General features: G+C 41.0%; 1 protein-coding gene across 1 annotated transcript in view; it reads left to right on the plus strand.

Annotated features, from left to right (window-relative positions):
* Nucleotides 1-1,104: 1,104 nt before the first annotated feature.
* Nucleotides 1,105-17,199, plus strand: part of LOC112231020 (nucleus accumbens-associated protein 2) — a 54,596-nt gene continuing 38,501 nt past the window's right edge. Inside the window, exon 1 of the mRNA XM_024397515.2 lies at nt 1,105-1,324. The gene's annotated coding sequence lies outside the window, so the exon portion shown is untranslated. The remainder of the gene's footprint in view (nt 1,325-17,199) is intronic.

Here is a 17,199-nt window from a genome sequence, read left to right on the forward strand (position 1 = left end):
TATTCAGGGCATTGTACTGTACATTTTCATATTACCAAAGCTGCTTGGGAAGAGCATATGAATAAATGTATATATAAAATGTTAAAAATGTGTCTGCTCCTGGTGTTTTTATTTGTGTCATTCTTTACCATGCTAATGTATTCCCTGTTATATAATGAATACGGGGGCAAAGCTTGATGTGCTTTAGGTGTTTGCAATGTTTGTGGACTGATAATTTATGGTTTCATAGGATTACAGAGACACATTTTCATACTATGTTGTATTTAGATTTTTCTCATACAATTCTGTAGTATATGGAAATACATTAGGATACATTATAAAATGTCTACAGTATTAATGATGGGGACCTTATGGTTATTAACCATTATCAATGACTATACATGTGTTTATTGACAGTGGGCATATTCTACATTGCACCCTCTGTCGAGATAAACACACTGAAAGATATGTTTAATGATGTGTGGGAATATTTGGTCAGACATGGTTAAGGTCAGTTGCTTTTGGAGTCATGCAACTGCACAGTTGAGATTTAAGGGCATGGTCTACAAACAGTAAATATAATAGCAGATTTTATGGAAATAGAGTCATGGATAGACGTATCAGTGAAAGTAAATACATTTTGTTGTCTGGCAGTGGGTGGTATATGGATTCACTACAGTAAAACGGATACAGCAGTTAGGGGACAGTTGACTTGAGGTCATAATATGTAGCCCGCAGTTGGTCCCCAAAATTATGAGCTGCACACATGCGCAGCTTGCAACTAATAGGCCACGTGAGGTAACCATGCATGTAAATGCACTCCTGCGCTCACGCTCCATATGTTGCGTGCTTGAGTTTTAGCTAGATTTCGGTACAGTTGAACAATTCACTTTGTCGTGAATTCTGTCATTAGAATCGAGTGCATGTAAAGGTGTCATAATTTAGAGGTGCATAACGTAGAGCGCTCAATGTTTTTCTGTATTTACAGTAATGTGCATAACATCTGAAAGACTGTACAGTAGCATCTCTAAACGCCGAGTCTGTGTCTTTAATGAAAGTGTATCGACTGTAGAATGATGTCAGTCTGCGGCTATGCGCACAGTTCATATAGCGTCCATGTGAGCGTCATTCACTTCCTGCACAAGGATACATTGGGGAGAGAGAGAGAGCAGCGAGAGAGAGAGCGCGCTGGGGGCGAGCAGGCAAGATATGAGAGCGAGCAAGCAAACGAGGTGAACTCGGGGCCTGCCTATGCTACAGACGGAACCTGGAAACTTTACATCGCAAGAAATAAAGCTGTGCCCGCTACTGACAGCAACCTTTTATGGAGGAGCGACCATATCGGGTAAACATTTGTCATAATCGTGGTTTGATATGTAGGCTATAGTGTTTGTTTGTATAACGCATATGGTTTTGCCATGTTTTATTTCCTCGTATGTAGGCTAGATTTAATCTGCCCATCTTTCATATCCATCGCTTGATATATTAATTCACGAATGACATAGCGATATTGACATAAACTACAACAACGATTTAACTTTTTATAGTATTGTAGAATAGCCTAGAAATTTCGTAGATTTTGTGATTTTGTTAGAACCGTGACATTGATTTAATGCAACTGGATTCCTGAAAAATATAACCCGCCAGTATTTTAGACTAAAGGAATTTGCGCAGATGTTTAGAAATGCTACTTTAACAATGAACTTTGTGAAATGTAGGCCTGACATTTTGGGACCACTTTTTATCAGTCAACGAAATACAGTGTTTCTAACGGGATATGTGGAGCATATATCGGTCATTGCGTCGCTGTCAAGTCCACAACAAAAACGCCCCCCACTTCTTTGTAGGCTGTAGGCATTATAACACACATGTAGCCGACCAAACCACACCCCAAACATACAGAATGTTATATACAATGTTGCCTATTCATAGCTGTTGATCTTAAAGTTATGGGATCCAAATGAGAGTGATTACACTGTGAATTTAGGTCAACTCGACTCACCGCCATCAGACCAGAATATTTTGTGGCATAATATAGGCTTCAACCTTATAGTATTTTTATGTCCTCGGTGCTACCATAATTTGTGACTCATGGTGTACAGAAAATCATTCTAAGTCTGGAGCCTCAGGAGTAGACTATAAAGTAGGCTATGCAGCATGGCTTATAAACTTGGTATAATTTAACTATGATGTCCTCTTGTAATTCTGTGTAATATTTAAATAGGTCTGTAGTTGTTTAAATGTACCCTACATGCCTTAGCCTATGGAGTATTCATTATACATTATTTTGTTTGTGAAGAGGTAATAGGCCATTATTGATTCAATGGAATCTCAATAGGCTACATCCTTGCTGTTTGTTGGCAAAAAAATGACAGTGACACACTAGATCAGTGCTTCTCCATGACCTGGGGTCTGACTGGCATGTTACTCACTTTCTGCTTCCCTTGAAGCCCCTGACATGTGATCAATGCCTACTGTACTGTTTGCGCCGTGCATGTGACTTGTGGCAATTTATTCATTTCCTGCTCTCTTGCTCTCTCACTCTCTTCTCTCTCTCTCTCTCTCTCTCTCTCTCTCTCTCCTCTCTCTCTCTCACACACACACACACACACAAACACACACACACTTTCTCTCTCTAACTCTCTCTCTCTCCCACACACACACTTTATGTTGTTTAGTTATTGTTTGGAGATGATTTACAGCTTTTAGACCAGTACATTGCAAGATGTTCCCTCTATTTTCATCTATATGAGGTGGAATGGTGTCGGGTTGGAGGTTGGCCTCATTTGCCCTGTGTGTGTGTGTGTGTGTGTGTGGTGTGTGTGTGTGTGTGGTGTGTGTGTGTGTGTAGCTTTAACTAACATGGCTGGCATCCAACACTCCAAGTCTACAGGTTTGCCTTTCACACACAGCTCTCAGCACTGTGAAATCCATCTGAGCTGTCATACCAAACAAGAGAAAGATATACAGACACAGTGACTCCCATCTCTCCGCTTATTGATTCAAACGAAATCTATAGGCACATTGTGTGTGTAGGCGTGTACTTGGCTGCCTGCCTTCCTATATACACTACATGACCAAAAGTATGTGGACTCTTGCTCGTCTCATTCCAAAATCATGGGCGTTAATATGGAGTCGGTCCCCCCTTTGCTGCTATAACAGCCTCCAATCTTCTGGGAAGGCTTTCCACTAGATGTAGATCTTAGGGTTGTGTGCGGCTGCTCGGCCATGGAAACCCATTTCATGAAGCTCCAGACGAACAGTGCTTTTGCTGACATTGATTCCAGAGGCAGTTTGGAACTTGGTAGTGAGTGTTGCAACCAAAGACAGACGATTTTTACATGCTATGTGCTTCAGCACTCGGGGGTCCCATTCTGTGAGCTTGTGTGGCCTACCACTTTGTGGCTGAGCCGTTGTTGCTCCTAGACGTTTCCACTTCACAATAACAGCACTTACAGTTGACCGGGGCAGCTTTAGCAGGGCATAAATTTGACGAACTGACTTGTTGGAAAGGTGCCATCCTATGACGGTACCACGTTGAAAGTCACTAAGCTCTTCAGTAAGGCCATTTTACTGCCAATGTTTGTATATGGAGATTGCATGGCCCTGTGCTCGATTTTATACACCTGTCAGCAATGGGTGTAGCTGAAATAGCCGAATCCCCTAATTTGAAGGGGTGTCCACATACTTTTGTATATATAGTGTGCTTCACACAATGACACCTTTTTTTCTTAGTAGTTGCTTTATTGCTGGGAAGTCAGTGAGGGCATCGAGGTGTACTGCCAAGTTCTTATCTTCAATGTTTAACACAACATACAGTACATGGAAGGAGTGTGCTCTTTGTTAACTTTTTTTTCTTAACCAAGGCCTTCACCGCCACACGTCTTTGAGTTGGATGGCTGCCAAGCGCTGTGATGGCGCTCAACAGCTGTATTTGTGTGTGCCGTGTCCTCAGATGCCCTTCCTCCATAGGCCCCGCACTACAAAACATTCCACAGGGGGGCCAAGGGGGGAAGTGAGAAGAGAGACACACACACACACACATTTTGATAGACACGTACATGGGAAGAGAGAGAGGTTGTAGGGTTCACTCAACTGCATCATCAGATGCTTGACTGAACAGCATGGACTCATTATCATAAGGGGTGATCGACAGTAAAGGAAATGTTTAGGTTTATTTGTTACCTTCCTTAATGTTTATTCTCCAGCATTGTAGGATCCACCCACTCTGTTGCTCGACCAGTAGAACTATTTTCTCATATTTTTGTACTACCATAACTTGAGTCTGGTTTTGTAATATGAATATTCAACCTTATAGTAATGTCTAGAGAATATGTATAACCAATATAACCAATATTTGAGATGAGATTTTCCCATTCTTTGTTTACAGTGCTCACTGAAAAATGCCTAGTGTTGATTTCTGTCTCTTTGGCTCCTTGGTTTAGCTAGTGCACTTGGTGAGAGGGAGGGAGTAACCATACTACAAAGGCTCTGTGTAAAAAAGGCCTAAACGGCATCCATCTGTCTGTGAGGCCCTCTAGAGATGATGATGGAACAATGGGATGACAATGTGCATGGTACGTGATACAGAGCAGGCATACATTATTTTCTCATGCGTCATGTGTATGTACAGTATGTACAGTTGCTCTGGGCCAGTGGTGTTGTCGCAGATCCCATCACAAGGTCAACTGAGTCCACTACACAGATCCTGTCATTTAGATGTGGAGTGGGTTCTGTCATACAGTATTGCATTGCCTTATTCTTTTTGACGTGTTTAGTTATGGGTATGGTTTCAAACCTTTTTCTCTTCGTTTTTCCTTCTTTTTTCCCATATAATATAGTGTTTAAAGATTCTTGTGTGAAATGGACTGAAATTTGAATCTGTATGGCGAGACAGATCTGTATTTCCATTTGTTTCTATCCTTCAAGCCTTTTAAGCATATGCAATCAATAAACAATAAACAGGCCTACCTATGGAGCCTAACTAGTGATGTCGACGTATGTTGACTTTATTTGAACTACTGTTGACATTTCGGGTGGCAGATTAAATCAAACTGTAGGTAGTGTAGCATGGCATGGTACTTGGTTGGTCAACAGTGTTTCCTTAACTGTTAACCCACTGTACATTCTAAATGAAGATACACACACCAATACAAACACACACCAATACAAACACACACAAATACAGAGAGACAGACAGAGAGACAGACAGAGAGACCGAGACACAGAGAGACAGAGAGAGACAGAGAGAGACAGAGAGAGAGAGAGAGAGAGAGAGAGAGATTCGTGAAATGTAACTGATTTGGGTGCTTTGGCTCATTCTGTGATTTTCAGGAAGTCTTCCAAGAACTGAGACAATGGACAGTAAACATGCTCTCCAGAACAATTTAACATAAGAGCTCATGTGCTCCTTGTTACTTAGGGCCTACTGCCTCAAGAACGTTGGAGAAACAGAGAAAAGTCATAAAGCTTCATATGCTTTTTCAGTGTACGTTGTGGAGAGGATTGACAAAGAGCTCTTGCATAACTAAAGGCCCTTTACTCTCCCCTTACTTGCTTCTCTCTCTCTCTCTCGCTCGCTCTTGTGCACTCTCTCTTTCTCTCTGTATGAGATTTCTGGTAAGTGACATGGGTTGGCCTTTGGCATAACGCCTGGCAAGATCACATGGCATGGATGTCACGGCAGTTTTGTGTGTGTGTGTGTGTGTGTGTGTGTGTTTGAGAGAGAGAGTGATTTTGTGTGCATTTTTACTGTTCTAAGTGTTTCCCTATGAATGACAGCACATAGCCATTGCAGCAAATTAAGAGAAGTACTAAGGGGTGGGATGATTCTGGAATTCTAATGACATTTTGATAGCCTTACACTTGCAGTTTCCTCTGTTCCCACTGTATACAAAAATTCAAAAGTAGATTTGTCTTGGTTTGGCTGAAAAGAAGTCAATAGAATCTATTGCAACCTCCTGAAAGTTTGCTTGTAAATCACTTAAAATCACTAAAAACCATCAGTAAATAGTTTGTAGACCATTAATAGATGTTGTGTAAATCATTAAATCATTTGTTAATGTATCATTAGCATTTGTCTATACATACAAAACACTAAATGTTAATAATTTATTATGGGGACTTGTAATCATAGAGTACATGAATTTACATTGATTTTTGAAAAAATATAGTAATGTGTATAAAAGGTATAGCAGTCCTTCAAAAGGGAGTGTTCCCTACAGTATCTATAAGATTATGCTATACAGAAGCTCTAGGTCAGTGGTATTACTAATGTGTATCCGTCCATGGACCTTGAGGTAAAATGTAAGTTAATTTGCTAAGGGGAAAACAATACCATTGGAGTTATCTCTCCAGTGAACACTAAATGGTTCTTGAGAGTGTGTGGGCTCAAAACAGTATTTTCATTTCCCTTATCTTTTTGAGGGTCCGGCTTTCTCTGATTACAGGCTTTATCTGATTACTTCTTTAGCTCAATTATAGGCTAATATATCTCAATTACCTACAGTACATGTTATTCCCTCAGTCCCCGAGGCTTTTAAGTGACTTGACAATTTGGAATACTTACAGATGTAGGATCTTAATTTGAGCCAGTTTGCTGTATTACGTTGTATTACCTGATGCAATTAAGATCCTACATCTGTATATATACACACCACACATAGATGCATGCACACACAGGCACACTCAACTTGACAGCCAAATATATAAAAAAGTGTGGTTCGAGTTCAGTGTAACTTCTGCACAGTATCTTACCATGGTTTCACTTTAAACAAACTACAACTTATAAATGCTTTATATAGTATACATAACATCTCTATTTTACCTTGTCGGTTTACTGAGGGCATGTGTTATTGGCTTAGTTTAGCATAAACACATTAGGCCTCGCATGACGGTTACACCTGCCTTGCTCCAGGCCAGAACACGAGGTATCTGCCAAGTATGGCGGTTGCATATGCAGATTAAACTGTTTATAGGGCAACTAATGTTATGTGCAATCTATATCATCATCACAGAGTACACTTCCACTGCTATGCTGATGGTACCTACCCAGCTCCACCTCTCCACCAAACCCAAACTCAACAGCAACAAGCGGAGGTCATGCTCATCGGTTCCAAATCCACTGTCTTCAAATGGCACAAACTCAGCATCACCATAGACGGGTTCCAGGTCCCTTTGTCAACAAAGTCAAACACCTCAATGTCACCCATGACTGTGACCTGTCATTTGAACCCCACATAAAAACCATCACCTGGACAGGATTCTTCCACATCCACAATATCTCCAGGCTCCGCCCCTCACTGTCACACTCTATCACTGAAACCCTCATCCATGCTTTTGGCCCCTCCCGACTGGACTACTGCAACACTCCTTACTGGTATTCCCACCAAACTCACCAACAAACTTCAACTGGTCCAGAATGCTGCTGCACGAATCCTCACCTGCACCAGATCAATTGAACACATCACAAAAATCCTCATCAAACTACATTGGATCCCTGTCCAATTCTGTATTAACTTTAAGACACTCCTCACCTACATATCCCTCCAACGACCTGGCACCTACCTGGCACCTACTGACCTCACTGAACTCCCACTTTATGCCCCCTCCCACTCTCTTTGCCCTCTACTTGTCACCCCTCCATTACGCTTCTCCACCATGGGTGCCGGGCCTTCAGCTGCTCGACACCCAGGCACTGGAATAGGCTTGGGCTGAATACCATATATACAGTTGAAGTCAGAAGTTTACATATGCTTAGTTTGGAGTCATTAAAACTCGTTTTTCAACCACTCCACACATTTCTTGTTAACAAACTATAGTTTTGGCAAGTCGGGTAGGACATCTACTTTGTGCATGACATAAGTAATTTTTCCAACAATTGTTCACAGACAGATTATTTCACTTATAGTTCACTGTATCACAATTCTAGTGGGTCAGAGGTTTACATACACTAAGTTGACTGTGCCTTTAAACAGCTTTGAAAATTCCTGAAAATGTCATGGCTTTAGAAGCTTCTGATAGTGTAATTGACATCATTTGAGTCAATTGGAGGTGTACCTGTGGATGTATTTCAAGAACTACCTTCAAACTCAGTGCCTCTGCTTGACATCATGCTCTGCTTGACAAAATCAAAAGAAATCAGCCAAGACCTCAGAAAAACAATTGTAGACCTCTACAAGTCTGGTTCGTCCTTGGGAGCAATTTCCAAACGCCTGAAGTTACCACGTTCATCTGTACAAACAATAGTATGCAAGTATAAACACCATTGGGCCACGCAGCCGTCATACCGCTCAGGAAGGAGATGTGTTCTGTCTCCTAGAGATGAAGGTACTTTGGTGGGAAAAATGCACTCAATCCCAGAACAACAGCAAAGGACCTTGTGAAGATGCTGGAGGAAACAGTTGCAAAAGTATCTATATCCACAGTAAAACAAGTCCTATATCGACCTGAAAGGCCGCTTAGCAAGGAAGAAGCCACTGCTCCAAAACGAAAATTTGTGGGCAGACCTGAAGAAGTGTGCGAGCAAGGAGGCCTACAAACATGACTCAGTTACACCAGCTCTGTCAGGAAGAATGGGCCAAAATTAACCCAACTTATTGTGGGAAGCTTGTGGAAGGCTACCCGAAACATTTGACCCAAGTTAAACAATTTAAAGGCAATGCTACCAAATACTAATTGAGTGTATGCAAACTTTTCACCCACTGGGAATGTGATGAAAGAAATAAAATCTGAAGTAAATCATTCTCTCTACTATTATTCTGACATTTCACATTCTTAAAATACAGTGGTGATCCTAACTGACCTAAGACAGGTAATTTTTACTAGGATTAAATGTCAGAAATTGTGAACAACTGAGTTTAAATGTATTTGGCTAAGGTGTATGTAAACTTCCGACTTCAACTGTACCATATACTGGGGAATGTTGAAATACAGACAGTATCATTTTCAATACCGTCCCCCCAAAAATATATATACAGTATATACGTTGACTTATGTAGTAACCAAAAAAGTGTTAAACAAATCTAAATATATTTTATATTTGAGATACTTCAAAGTAGCCACCCTTTGCCTTGATGACAGCTTTGCACAATGTTGGCATTCTTTCAACCAGCTTCACCTGGAATGCTTTTCCAACAGTCTTGAAGGAGTTCCCACATATGCTTAGCACTTGTTGGCGGCTTTTCCTTCACTCTGTGTTCCAACTCATCCCAAACCATCTCAATTGGGTTGAGGTCGGGTGATTGTGGAGGCCAGGTCATCTGATGTAGCAGTCCATCACTCTCCTTCTTGGTCAAATTGCCCCTACACAGCCTGGTAGGTGAGTTCGATCATTGTCCTGTTGAAAACAAATGATAGTCCCACTACGCGTAAACCAGATGGGATGGCATAGCGCTGCTCTGCATCTCACAAAGACACAGCGGTTGGAACCAAAAATCTCAAATTTGAACTCATCAGACCAAAGGACAGATTTCCATCGGTCTAATGTCCATGGCTCGTGTTTCTTGGCCAGAGCAAGTCTCTTCTTATTATTGGTGTCTTTTAGTAGTGGTTTCTTTGCAGCAATTCGACCATGAAGGCCTGATTCACTCAGTCTCCTCTGATCAGTTGATGTTAAGATGTGTCTGTTACTTGAACTCTGTGAAGCATTTATTTGTGCTGTAATTTCTGAGGTGGGAAACTCTAATGAACTTATCCTCTGCAGCAGACGTAACTCTGGGTCTTCCTTTCCTGTGGCTGTCCTCATGAGAGCCAGTTTCATCATAGCGCCTGATGGTTTTTGCGACCACACTTGAAGAAACTTTCAAAGTTCTTGACATTTTCTGGATTGGTTGACCTTCATGTCTTAAAGTAATGAATGGCTGTCGTTTCTCTTTGCGTTTTTGAGCTGTACTTGCCATAATATGGACTTGGTCTTTTACCAAATAGTGCTACCTTCTGTATTCTACCCCTACCTTGTCACAACACAACTGATTGGCTCAAATGCATTATGATGGAAAGAAATTCCACAAATTCACTTTTAACAACACTTTTAACAAGGCACACCTGTTAATTGAAATGCATTCCAGGTGACTACATCATGAAGCTGGTTGAGAGAATGCCAAGAGAATGCCAAGAGTGTGCAAAGCTACTTTGCAGAATCTCAAATATAAAATATATTTTGATTTGTTTTAACACTTTTTTTGTTACTACTTGATTCCATATGTTTTATTTAATAGTGTTTACAATGTCGAAAACATAAAAAATGGTTCTGTATAGAAGAAAGTATGTGGACACCCCTTCAAATTAGGGGATTTGGCTATTTCAGCCACACCCGTTGCTGACAGGTGTATAAAATTTGAGCACACAACCATGCAATTTCCATAGACAAACATTGGCTGTAGAATGGCCTTATTGAAAAGCTCAGTGACTTTCAACGTGGTACCACCTTCCCAACAAGAGGATGCCACCTTCCCAACAAGTCAGTTCGTAAGATTTCTGCCCTGCTAGAGCTGCCCCGATCAACTCTAAGGGCTCTTATTGTGAAGTGGAAACGTTTAGGAACAACAACGGCTCAGCCGCAAAGTGGTAGGCCACACAAGCTCACTGAACAGGACCGCCGAGTGCTGAAGCGCGTAGAGCCCAAAAATCGTATCTCCACAGTTGCAACACTCACTATCGAGTTCCGAACTGCCTCTGGAAGCAAGAACTGTTCGTCGGGAGCTTCATTAAATGGGTTTCCTTGGCTGAGCAGCCGCACACAAGCCTAAGATCACATTGCGCAATGACAAGCGTCAGCTGGACCTCTCTGCCATTAGACTCTGGAGCAGTGGAAACATGTTCTCTGCAGTGATTAAGAGCGAGAGAGGTGCTCATGAATCATGCTTCACCATCTGGCAGTCCGACGGATGAATCTGGGAGAATGCTACCTGCCCTAATGCATAGTGTCTGAAAAGTTTGGTGGAGGAGGAATAATGGTCTGGGGCTGTTTTTCATGGTTCGGTCTAGGCCCCTTAGTTCCAGTGGAGGGAAATCTTAAAGCTACAGCATACAATAACATTTTAGACAATTCTGTGCTTAGTACTTTGTGGCAACAGTTTGGAGAAGGCCCTTTACTGTTTCAGTTTTAGAATGCCCCCATGCACAAAGTGAGGTCCATACAGAAATGGTTTGTCAAGATCCATCTGGAAGAACTTGCCTGGCCTGCACAGTGCCCTGACCTCAACCCCATTGAACACCTTTGGGATGAATTCGAACGCCGTCTGTGAGCCAGGTGTAATCGAACCAAACATCAGTGCCTGATCTCAATAATGCTCTTGTGGCTGAATGAAGCAAGTCCCTGCAGCCATTTTCCAAGATCTAGTGAAACGCCTTCCCAGAAGAGTGGAGGCTGTTAAAGCAGCAAAAGGGGGACCAACTCCATATTAATGCCCATGACTTTGCAATGAGATGTTCGACAAGTAGGTCTCCGAATGCTTTTAGTCATGTAGTGTATATGTGACCGACTGCCTCGATTCGATCTTATGTAGCAAAATTTGAAATTGTGTTTTTTTACATATGAAAAAAGTAGATATTTTATCCAATGTAATGATATACCATTTTCAGAGCTAGAAAATGGTATATCATACACTGCAATCGAGGAACAATGGGAAGGTAATTCTGCTTTGAAAGTTGATAAACTTGTAACCCAACTTTTGGGAAAATGGCCCTTGGATGTTATGGTACACCTACTGGAGAGCGCTTCTTTGTCTATGCACACTCAGCATTGTTCACACCCTCTTAAGCCTTAGTCTCACCCATCTCTTTAATGATTCACATGTGAGGGCATGTGCTAAACAGAGTGAGTAGTTTAGTAAACAACCTAAGATTTAAAGATTAAAAGTAGTAACCTACAATAAGGAAACACCAGGTAGAATTACACTTTATCTAGTGCTTGGCCTATATCCTAATCTGACCTTGGTGCAGGTCATGCTGTTCTTCACATTACCTTCTCTGGTAAACACACACTATATCAAATAAAATCTATGTTTATTTGTCACATACACAGGAAACAGAAGGTGTAAACAGCACAGTGAAATGGTAACTTGCATACTAGCAATATCAAAAACAGAAAGTGTCCAGATAAAATTTTTATAATTATTAGATGACTCTTACCCAACAGACACACTTGTCTAAATTGATGGGTCATGTGAAGGAAATGCTATAACCACCCCAAAACACATCTAGCTAAGTGGATGGGTCGCTATTGTCTAGACATGTACTCATGTTCATGAAATACAATAGATGGCCTTACTCACCCCCAGACACACCTGGCTAACATGATGGGTCATGTAATCATTTGGCGAGTCTTTTGTTTAGACATGCAGCTAGCTAGCTAAACAATGAACCGGCATAATCCCAACTCATACTACTACCAATACAAACATTGACTTAGCATTAGTGAGTAAGTGAGAAGTACACATCGTTGCACGAGATCTTCAGTTTCTTGGCAATTTCTTGCATGGAATAGCCTTCATTTCTCAAAACAAGAATAGACTGATGAGTTTCAGAATAAGTTATTTGTTTCTAGCCATTTTGAGCCTGTAATCGAACCCACAAATGCTGATGCTGCAGATACTCAAGTAGTCCATTTTATTGCTTATTTAATCAAAACAACAGTTTTCAGCTGTGCTAACATAATTGCAAAAGGGTTTTCTAATGATCAATTACCCTTTTAAAATTATAAACTTGGATTAGCTAACATAACATGCCATTGGAACACAGGAGTGATGGTTGCTGATAAATGGACCTCTGTACGCATATGTAGATATTCCACAAAAAATCTGCCATTTCCAGCATCAATAGTAATTTACCACATTAACAATGTCTACAGTATATTTCTGATCAATTTGATGTTATTTCAAAAACAAGGACATTTCTACATCACCCCAAACTTTTGAACCATAGTGTATGTCTTGGTAATCTGTCTTGCATGCATCGCTAATTCACCAAAGTAGCCGAAAGTCTGCCTCTTCCTCTCTGGTTTTATTTAAATTACACAACTTTCCCCAGGCCTTTATAGCCTATCGTCTAGTTAGGCAATAACACATAAAATAATGTTTTGTGATAACTTTACTGCTATTTACATTTTGGACTATTTATACATGTTATTGTGTTACAGCCTGAATTCACACAATGCCCCATAATGTCAAAGTGGATTTTTTTTTTTCCTCCCAGCTTTTTTAAATGATTGGATTTCACCATTGAGGTCAATGGTGACCTTAAAACAGTTACAGAGTTTATTTTAATTTTAATTTTTTCCTTTATTTAACTAGGCAAGTCAGTTAAGAACAAATTCTTATTTTCAATGATGGCCTAGGAACAGTGGGTTAACTGCCTTGCTCAGGGGAAGAACGACAGTTTTTTTTTACCTTGTCAGCTCAGGAATTCAATCTTGCAACCTTTCGGTTACTAGTCCAACGCTCTAACCACTAGGCTACCCGCCATCCCAGTTTAATGGCTGTGATAGGAGAAAACTGAAGATGGATCAACAACATTGTAGATACGCCACTGTCACGTTCTGACCTTTATTTCCTTTGTTTTGTATTTATTTAGTATGGTCAGGGCGTGAGTTGGGGTGGGCAGTCTATGTTTGTTTTTCTATGATTTGGGGATTTGTACGTTTCGGCCTAGTATGGTTCTCAATCAGAGGCAGGTGTCATTAGTTGTCTCTGATTGAGAATCATACTTAGGTAGCCTGGGTTTCACTGTTTGTTTGTGGGTGATTGTCTATGTTAGTTGCTTATGTCATCACAGGTCTCATTTATAGCTTCACGGTCGTTATTTGTTTATTGTTTTTGTATAGTTTGTATTCAGTGTTCAGTGCTTTCTTTTATTAAATATTCATCATGAACACATACCACGCCGCATTTTGGCCCTCCAATCCTTCTCGCCTCTCCTCTTCAGATGAAGAGGAGGACGACCGTGACAGCCACACTACTAACCTAATTGACAGAGCACAAAGAAGGAAGCTTGTACAGAATACAAATATTCCAAAACATTGCAAAAAGGTACTAAAGTACTACTGCAAATAAATGTGGCAAAGCAATACATTTTTTTTCCTCAATAGAAAGTGCCATGTTTGGGGCAAATCCAATACAACACATTACTGAGTACCACTCTCCATATTTTTAAGCATAGTGGTTGCTGCATCATGTTATGGGTATTCTGTAATCATTAAAAGACTGGAGTTTTTCAGGATTTTAAGAAATGGAATGGAGGCAAAATAGGCAAAATCCTAGAGGAAAACCTGGTTCAGTATGCTTTCCACCAGACACTCGGAGATTAATTCACTTTCATCAGGCCAATAACCTTAAACACAAGGCCAAATCTACACTGGAGTTGCTTACCAAGAAGACAGTGAATGTTCCTGAGTGGTCGAGTTAAAATTTTGGCAAGACCTGAAACTGGTTGTCTAGAATTAACAACAACCAATTTGACAGAGCTTGAATAATTATTTTAAGAATATTGGGAAAATGTTGCACAATCCAGCTGTGGAAAGCTCTTAATAAGATATTTCTGTATTTCATTTTCAATACATTTACAAACATTTTAAGAATCATTTTTTAAATTTGTCATTATGAGGTATTGTGTGTGGATGGGTGAGAAAAAAATATTGAATTCAGGCTGTAACACAAAAAAATGTGGAGTAAATCAAGTGGTATGAAAAATTTCTTGAAGGCACTGTTGTTCTTCAGTTTGGGAGTTCCTTGTGTGCCTTCCCAGTATCCCTTCGTGGCCTGTCCTGTTTTGTCTGGTCTTTGTTTTTAATTGCACTATTGATTCATGCACTTGATTTATGATTTGATGTACTATCACTAGATTTTATGCAGGCATACTTTTATTGTAAGATGTCCTTGAGTTCCCTGAAAGGCATCTGCTAAATAAAATGTATTATTATTATCAACAATTGCAAATGAATTTGCATGTGTTATAAAGCACATATTTTGTGAGAAATGTATATATTGAGTTATGTCACATTAGGCAACACACCTTTGATGATTTGTGAAACATCTATGTTGTGCTCATAAAGCCTTTATAAGTAGTTGTTTCTTCAAAGTGTGATTCTAACTATCATGATATTATAATACATGACATTGTGACATCCAACCTAAAATCAAGAGCGAAATCCAACCTAAATCAAACCTCTGTGTGTAAAGCCAGATTTCAGCAGGAGTTAGCACCATTACCCCTCTCTCCCTCTGCAGTCCTGCCCTGTATGTGCGCTGTTTGTTCAGTCTGTGCCAGAGAGTTTAGTGGACTTCCAGTGCAGGCCAATGGAAAAAGCCTGCCATCTGAGGCAGCTACAGTCTCTCCTACACAGCTCCCCTAGTCCACTGCAAAAACACATGAGCAATTAGCATAGCATTATCAGATGCTCATGCCTGTCATGGTAATTTTATGTTGAAGGGGGCTTTTGTCGTTTGTCAAATCCTGAAATTTCCATCCCTAACTAAAACATTTTCCGACAAGATAGAACTGCCAAAGGGGGCGGAGTTGCAATCTACTGCAGAGATAGCCTGCAGAGTTCTGTCATGCTATCCAGGTCTGTGCCCAAACAATTCGAGCTTCTACTTTAAAAATCCACATTTCCAGAAACAAGTCACTCACCGTTGCCACTTGTTATAGACCCCCTTCAGCCCCCAGCTGTGCCCTGGACACCATATGTGAATTGATCGCCCCCCATCTATCTTCAGAGTTCGTACTGTTAGGTGACCTAAACTTAGGCATGCTTAACACCCGGCCGTCCTACAATCCCAGGTGGTGAGGGTAGGTAACAACATCTCCACCCCGCTGATCCTCAACACTGGGGCCCCACAAGGGTGCGTTCTGAGCCGTCTCCTGTACTCCCTGTTCACCCACGACTGAGTGGCCATGCACGCCTCCAACTCAATCATCAAGTTTGCGGAGGACACTACAGTGGTAGGCTTGATTACCAACAACGATGAGATGGCCTACAGGGAGGAGATCAGGGTCCTTGGAGTGTGGTGTCAGGAAAATAACCTCACACTCAACGTCAATAAAACAAATGAGATGATTGTGGACTTCAGGAAACAGCAGGAGGGAACACCCCCCTATCCACATCAACAGCGCCTCTTCAACCTCAGGAGGCTGAAGAAATTTGTCTTGTCACCAAAAGCACTCACAACTTCTACAGATGCACAATCGAGAGCATCCTGTCGGGCTGTATCACCGCCTGGTACGGCAACTGCTCCGCCCACACCCGTAAGGCTCTCCAGAGGGTAGTGAGGTCTGCACAATGCATCACCGGGGGAAAACTACCTGCCCTCCAGGACACCTACACCACCCGATGTCACAGGAAGGCCATAAAGATCATCAAGGACAACAACCACCCGAGCCACTGCCTGTTCACCCCACAATCATCCAGAAGGTGACGTCAGTACAGGTGCATCAAAGCAGGGACCGAGAGACTGAAAAACAGCTTCTATCTCAAGGCGACCAGACAGTTAAACAGCCACCACTAACATTGAGTGGCTGCTGCCAACATACTGACTCAACTCCAGCCACTTTAATAATGGAAATTGATGTACATTTTTTTTTATCACTAGCCACTTTAAGCAATGACACTTAATATAATGTTTACATACCCTACATTACTCATCTCATATGTATATGTATATACTGTACTCTATATCATCTACTGCATCTTTATGGAGTACATGTATCACTAGCCACTTTAAACTATGCCACTTTTATGTTTACATACTCTACATTACTCATCTCATATGTATATACTGTACTCGGTACCATCTGCTGCATCTTGCCTATGCCGTTCTGTACCATCACTCATTCATATATCTTTATGTACATATTCTTTATCCCTTTACACTTGTGTGTATAAGGTAGTAGTTGTGGAATTGTTAGGTTAGATTACTCGTTGGTTATTACTGCATTGTCGGAACTAGAAGCACAAGCATTTCGCTACACTCGCATTACCATCGGCTAACCATGTGTATGTGACAAATAAAAATTTGATTTGATTTGAATCTCAACTAGATGCCCTCAATCTCACACAAATTATCAAGGAACTGACCTCATCCTGTCAGTAGAGGATGCCTGGTTTCTCTTCAAAAGTGCTTTCCTCTCCATCTTAAATAAGCATGCCCCATAAAAAAAAATCGAACTAAGAACAGATACAGCCCTTGGTTCACCCCAGACTTGACTGCACTTGACCAGCACAAA

This window comes from Oncorhynchus tshawytscha, linkage group LG33 (assembly GCF_018296145.1).
Source record: "Oncorhynchus tshawytscha isolate Ot180627B linkage group LG33, Otsh_v2.0, whole genome shotgun sequence".
Classification (NCBI taxonomy): domain Eukaryota; kingdom Metazoa; phylum Chordata; class Actinopteri; order Salmoniformes; family Salmonidae; genus Oncorhynchus; species Oncorhynchus tshawytscha.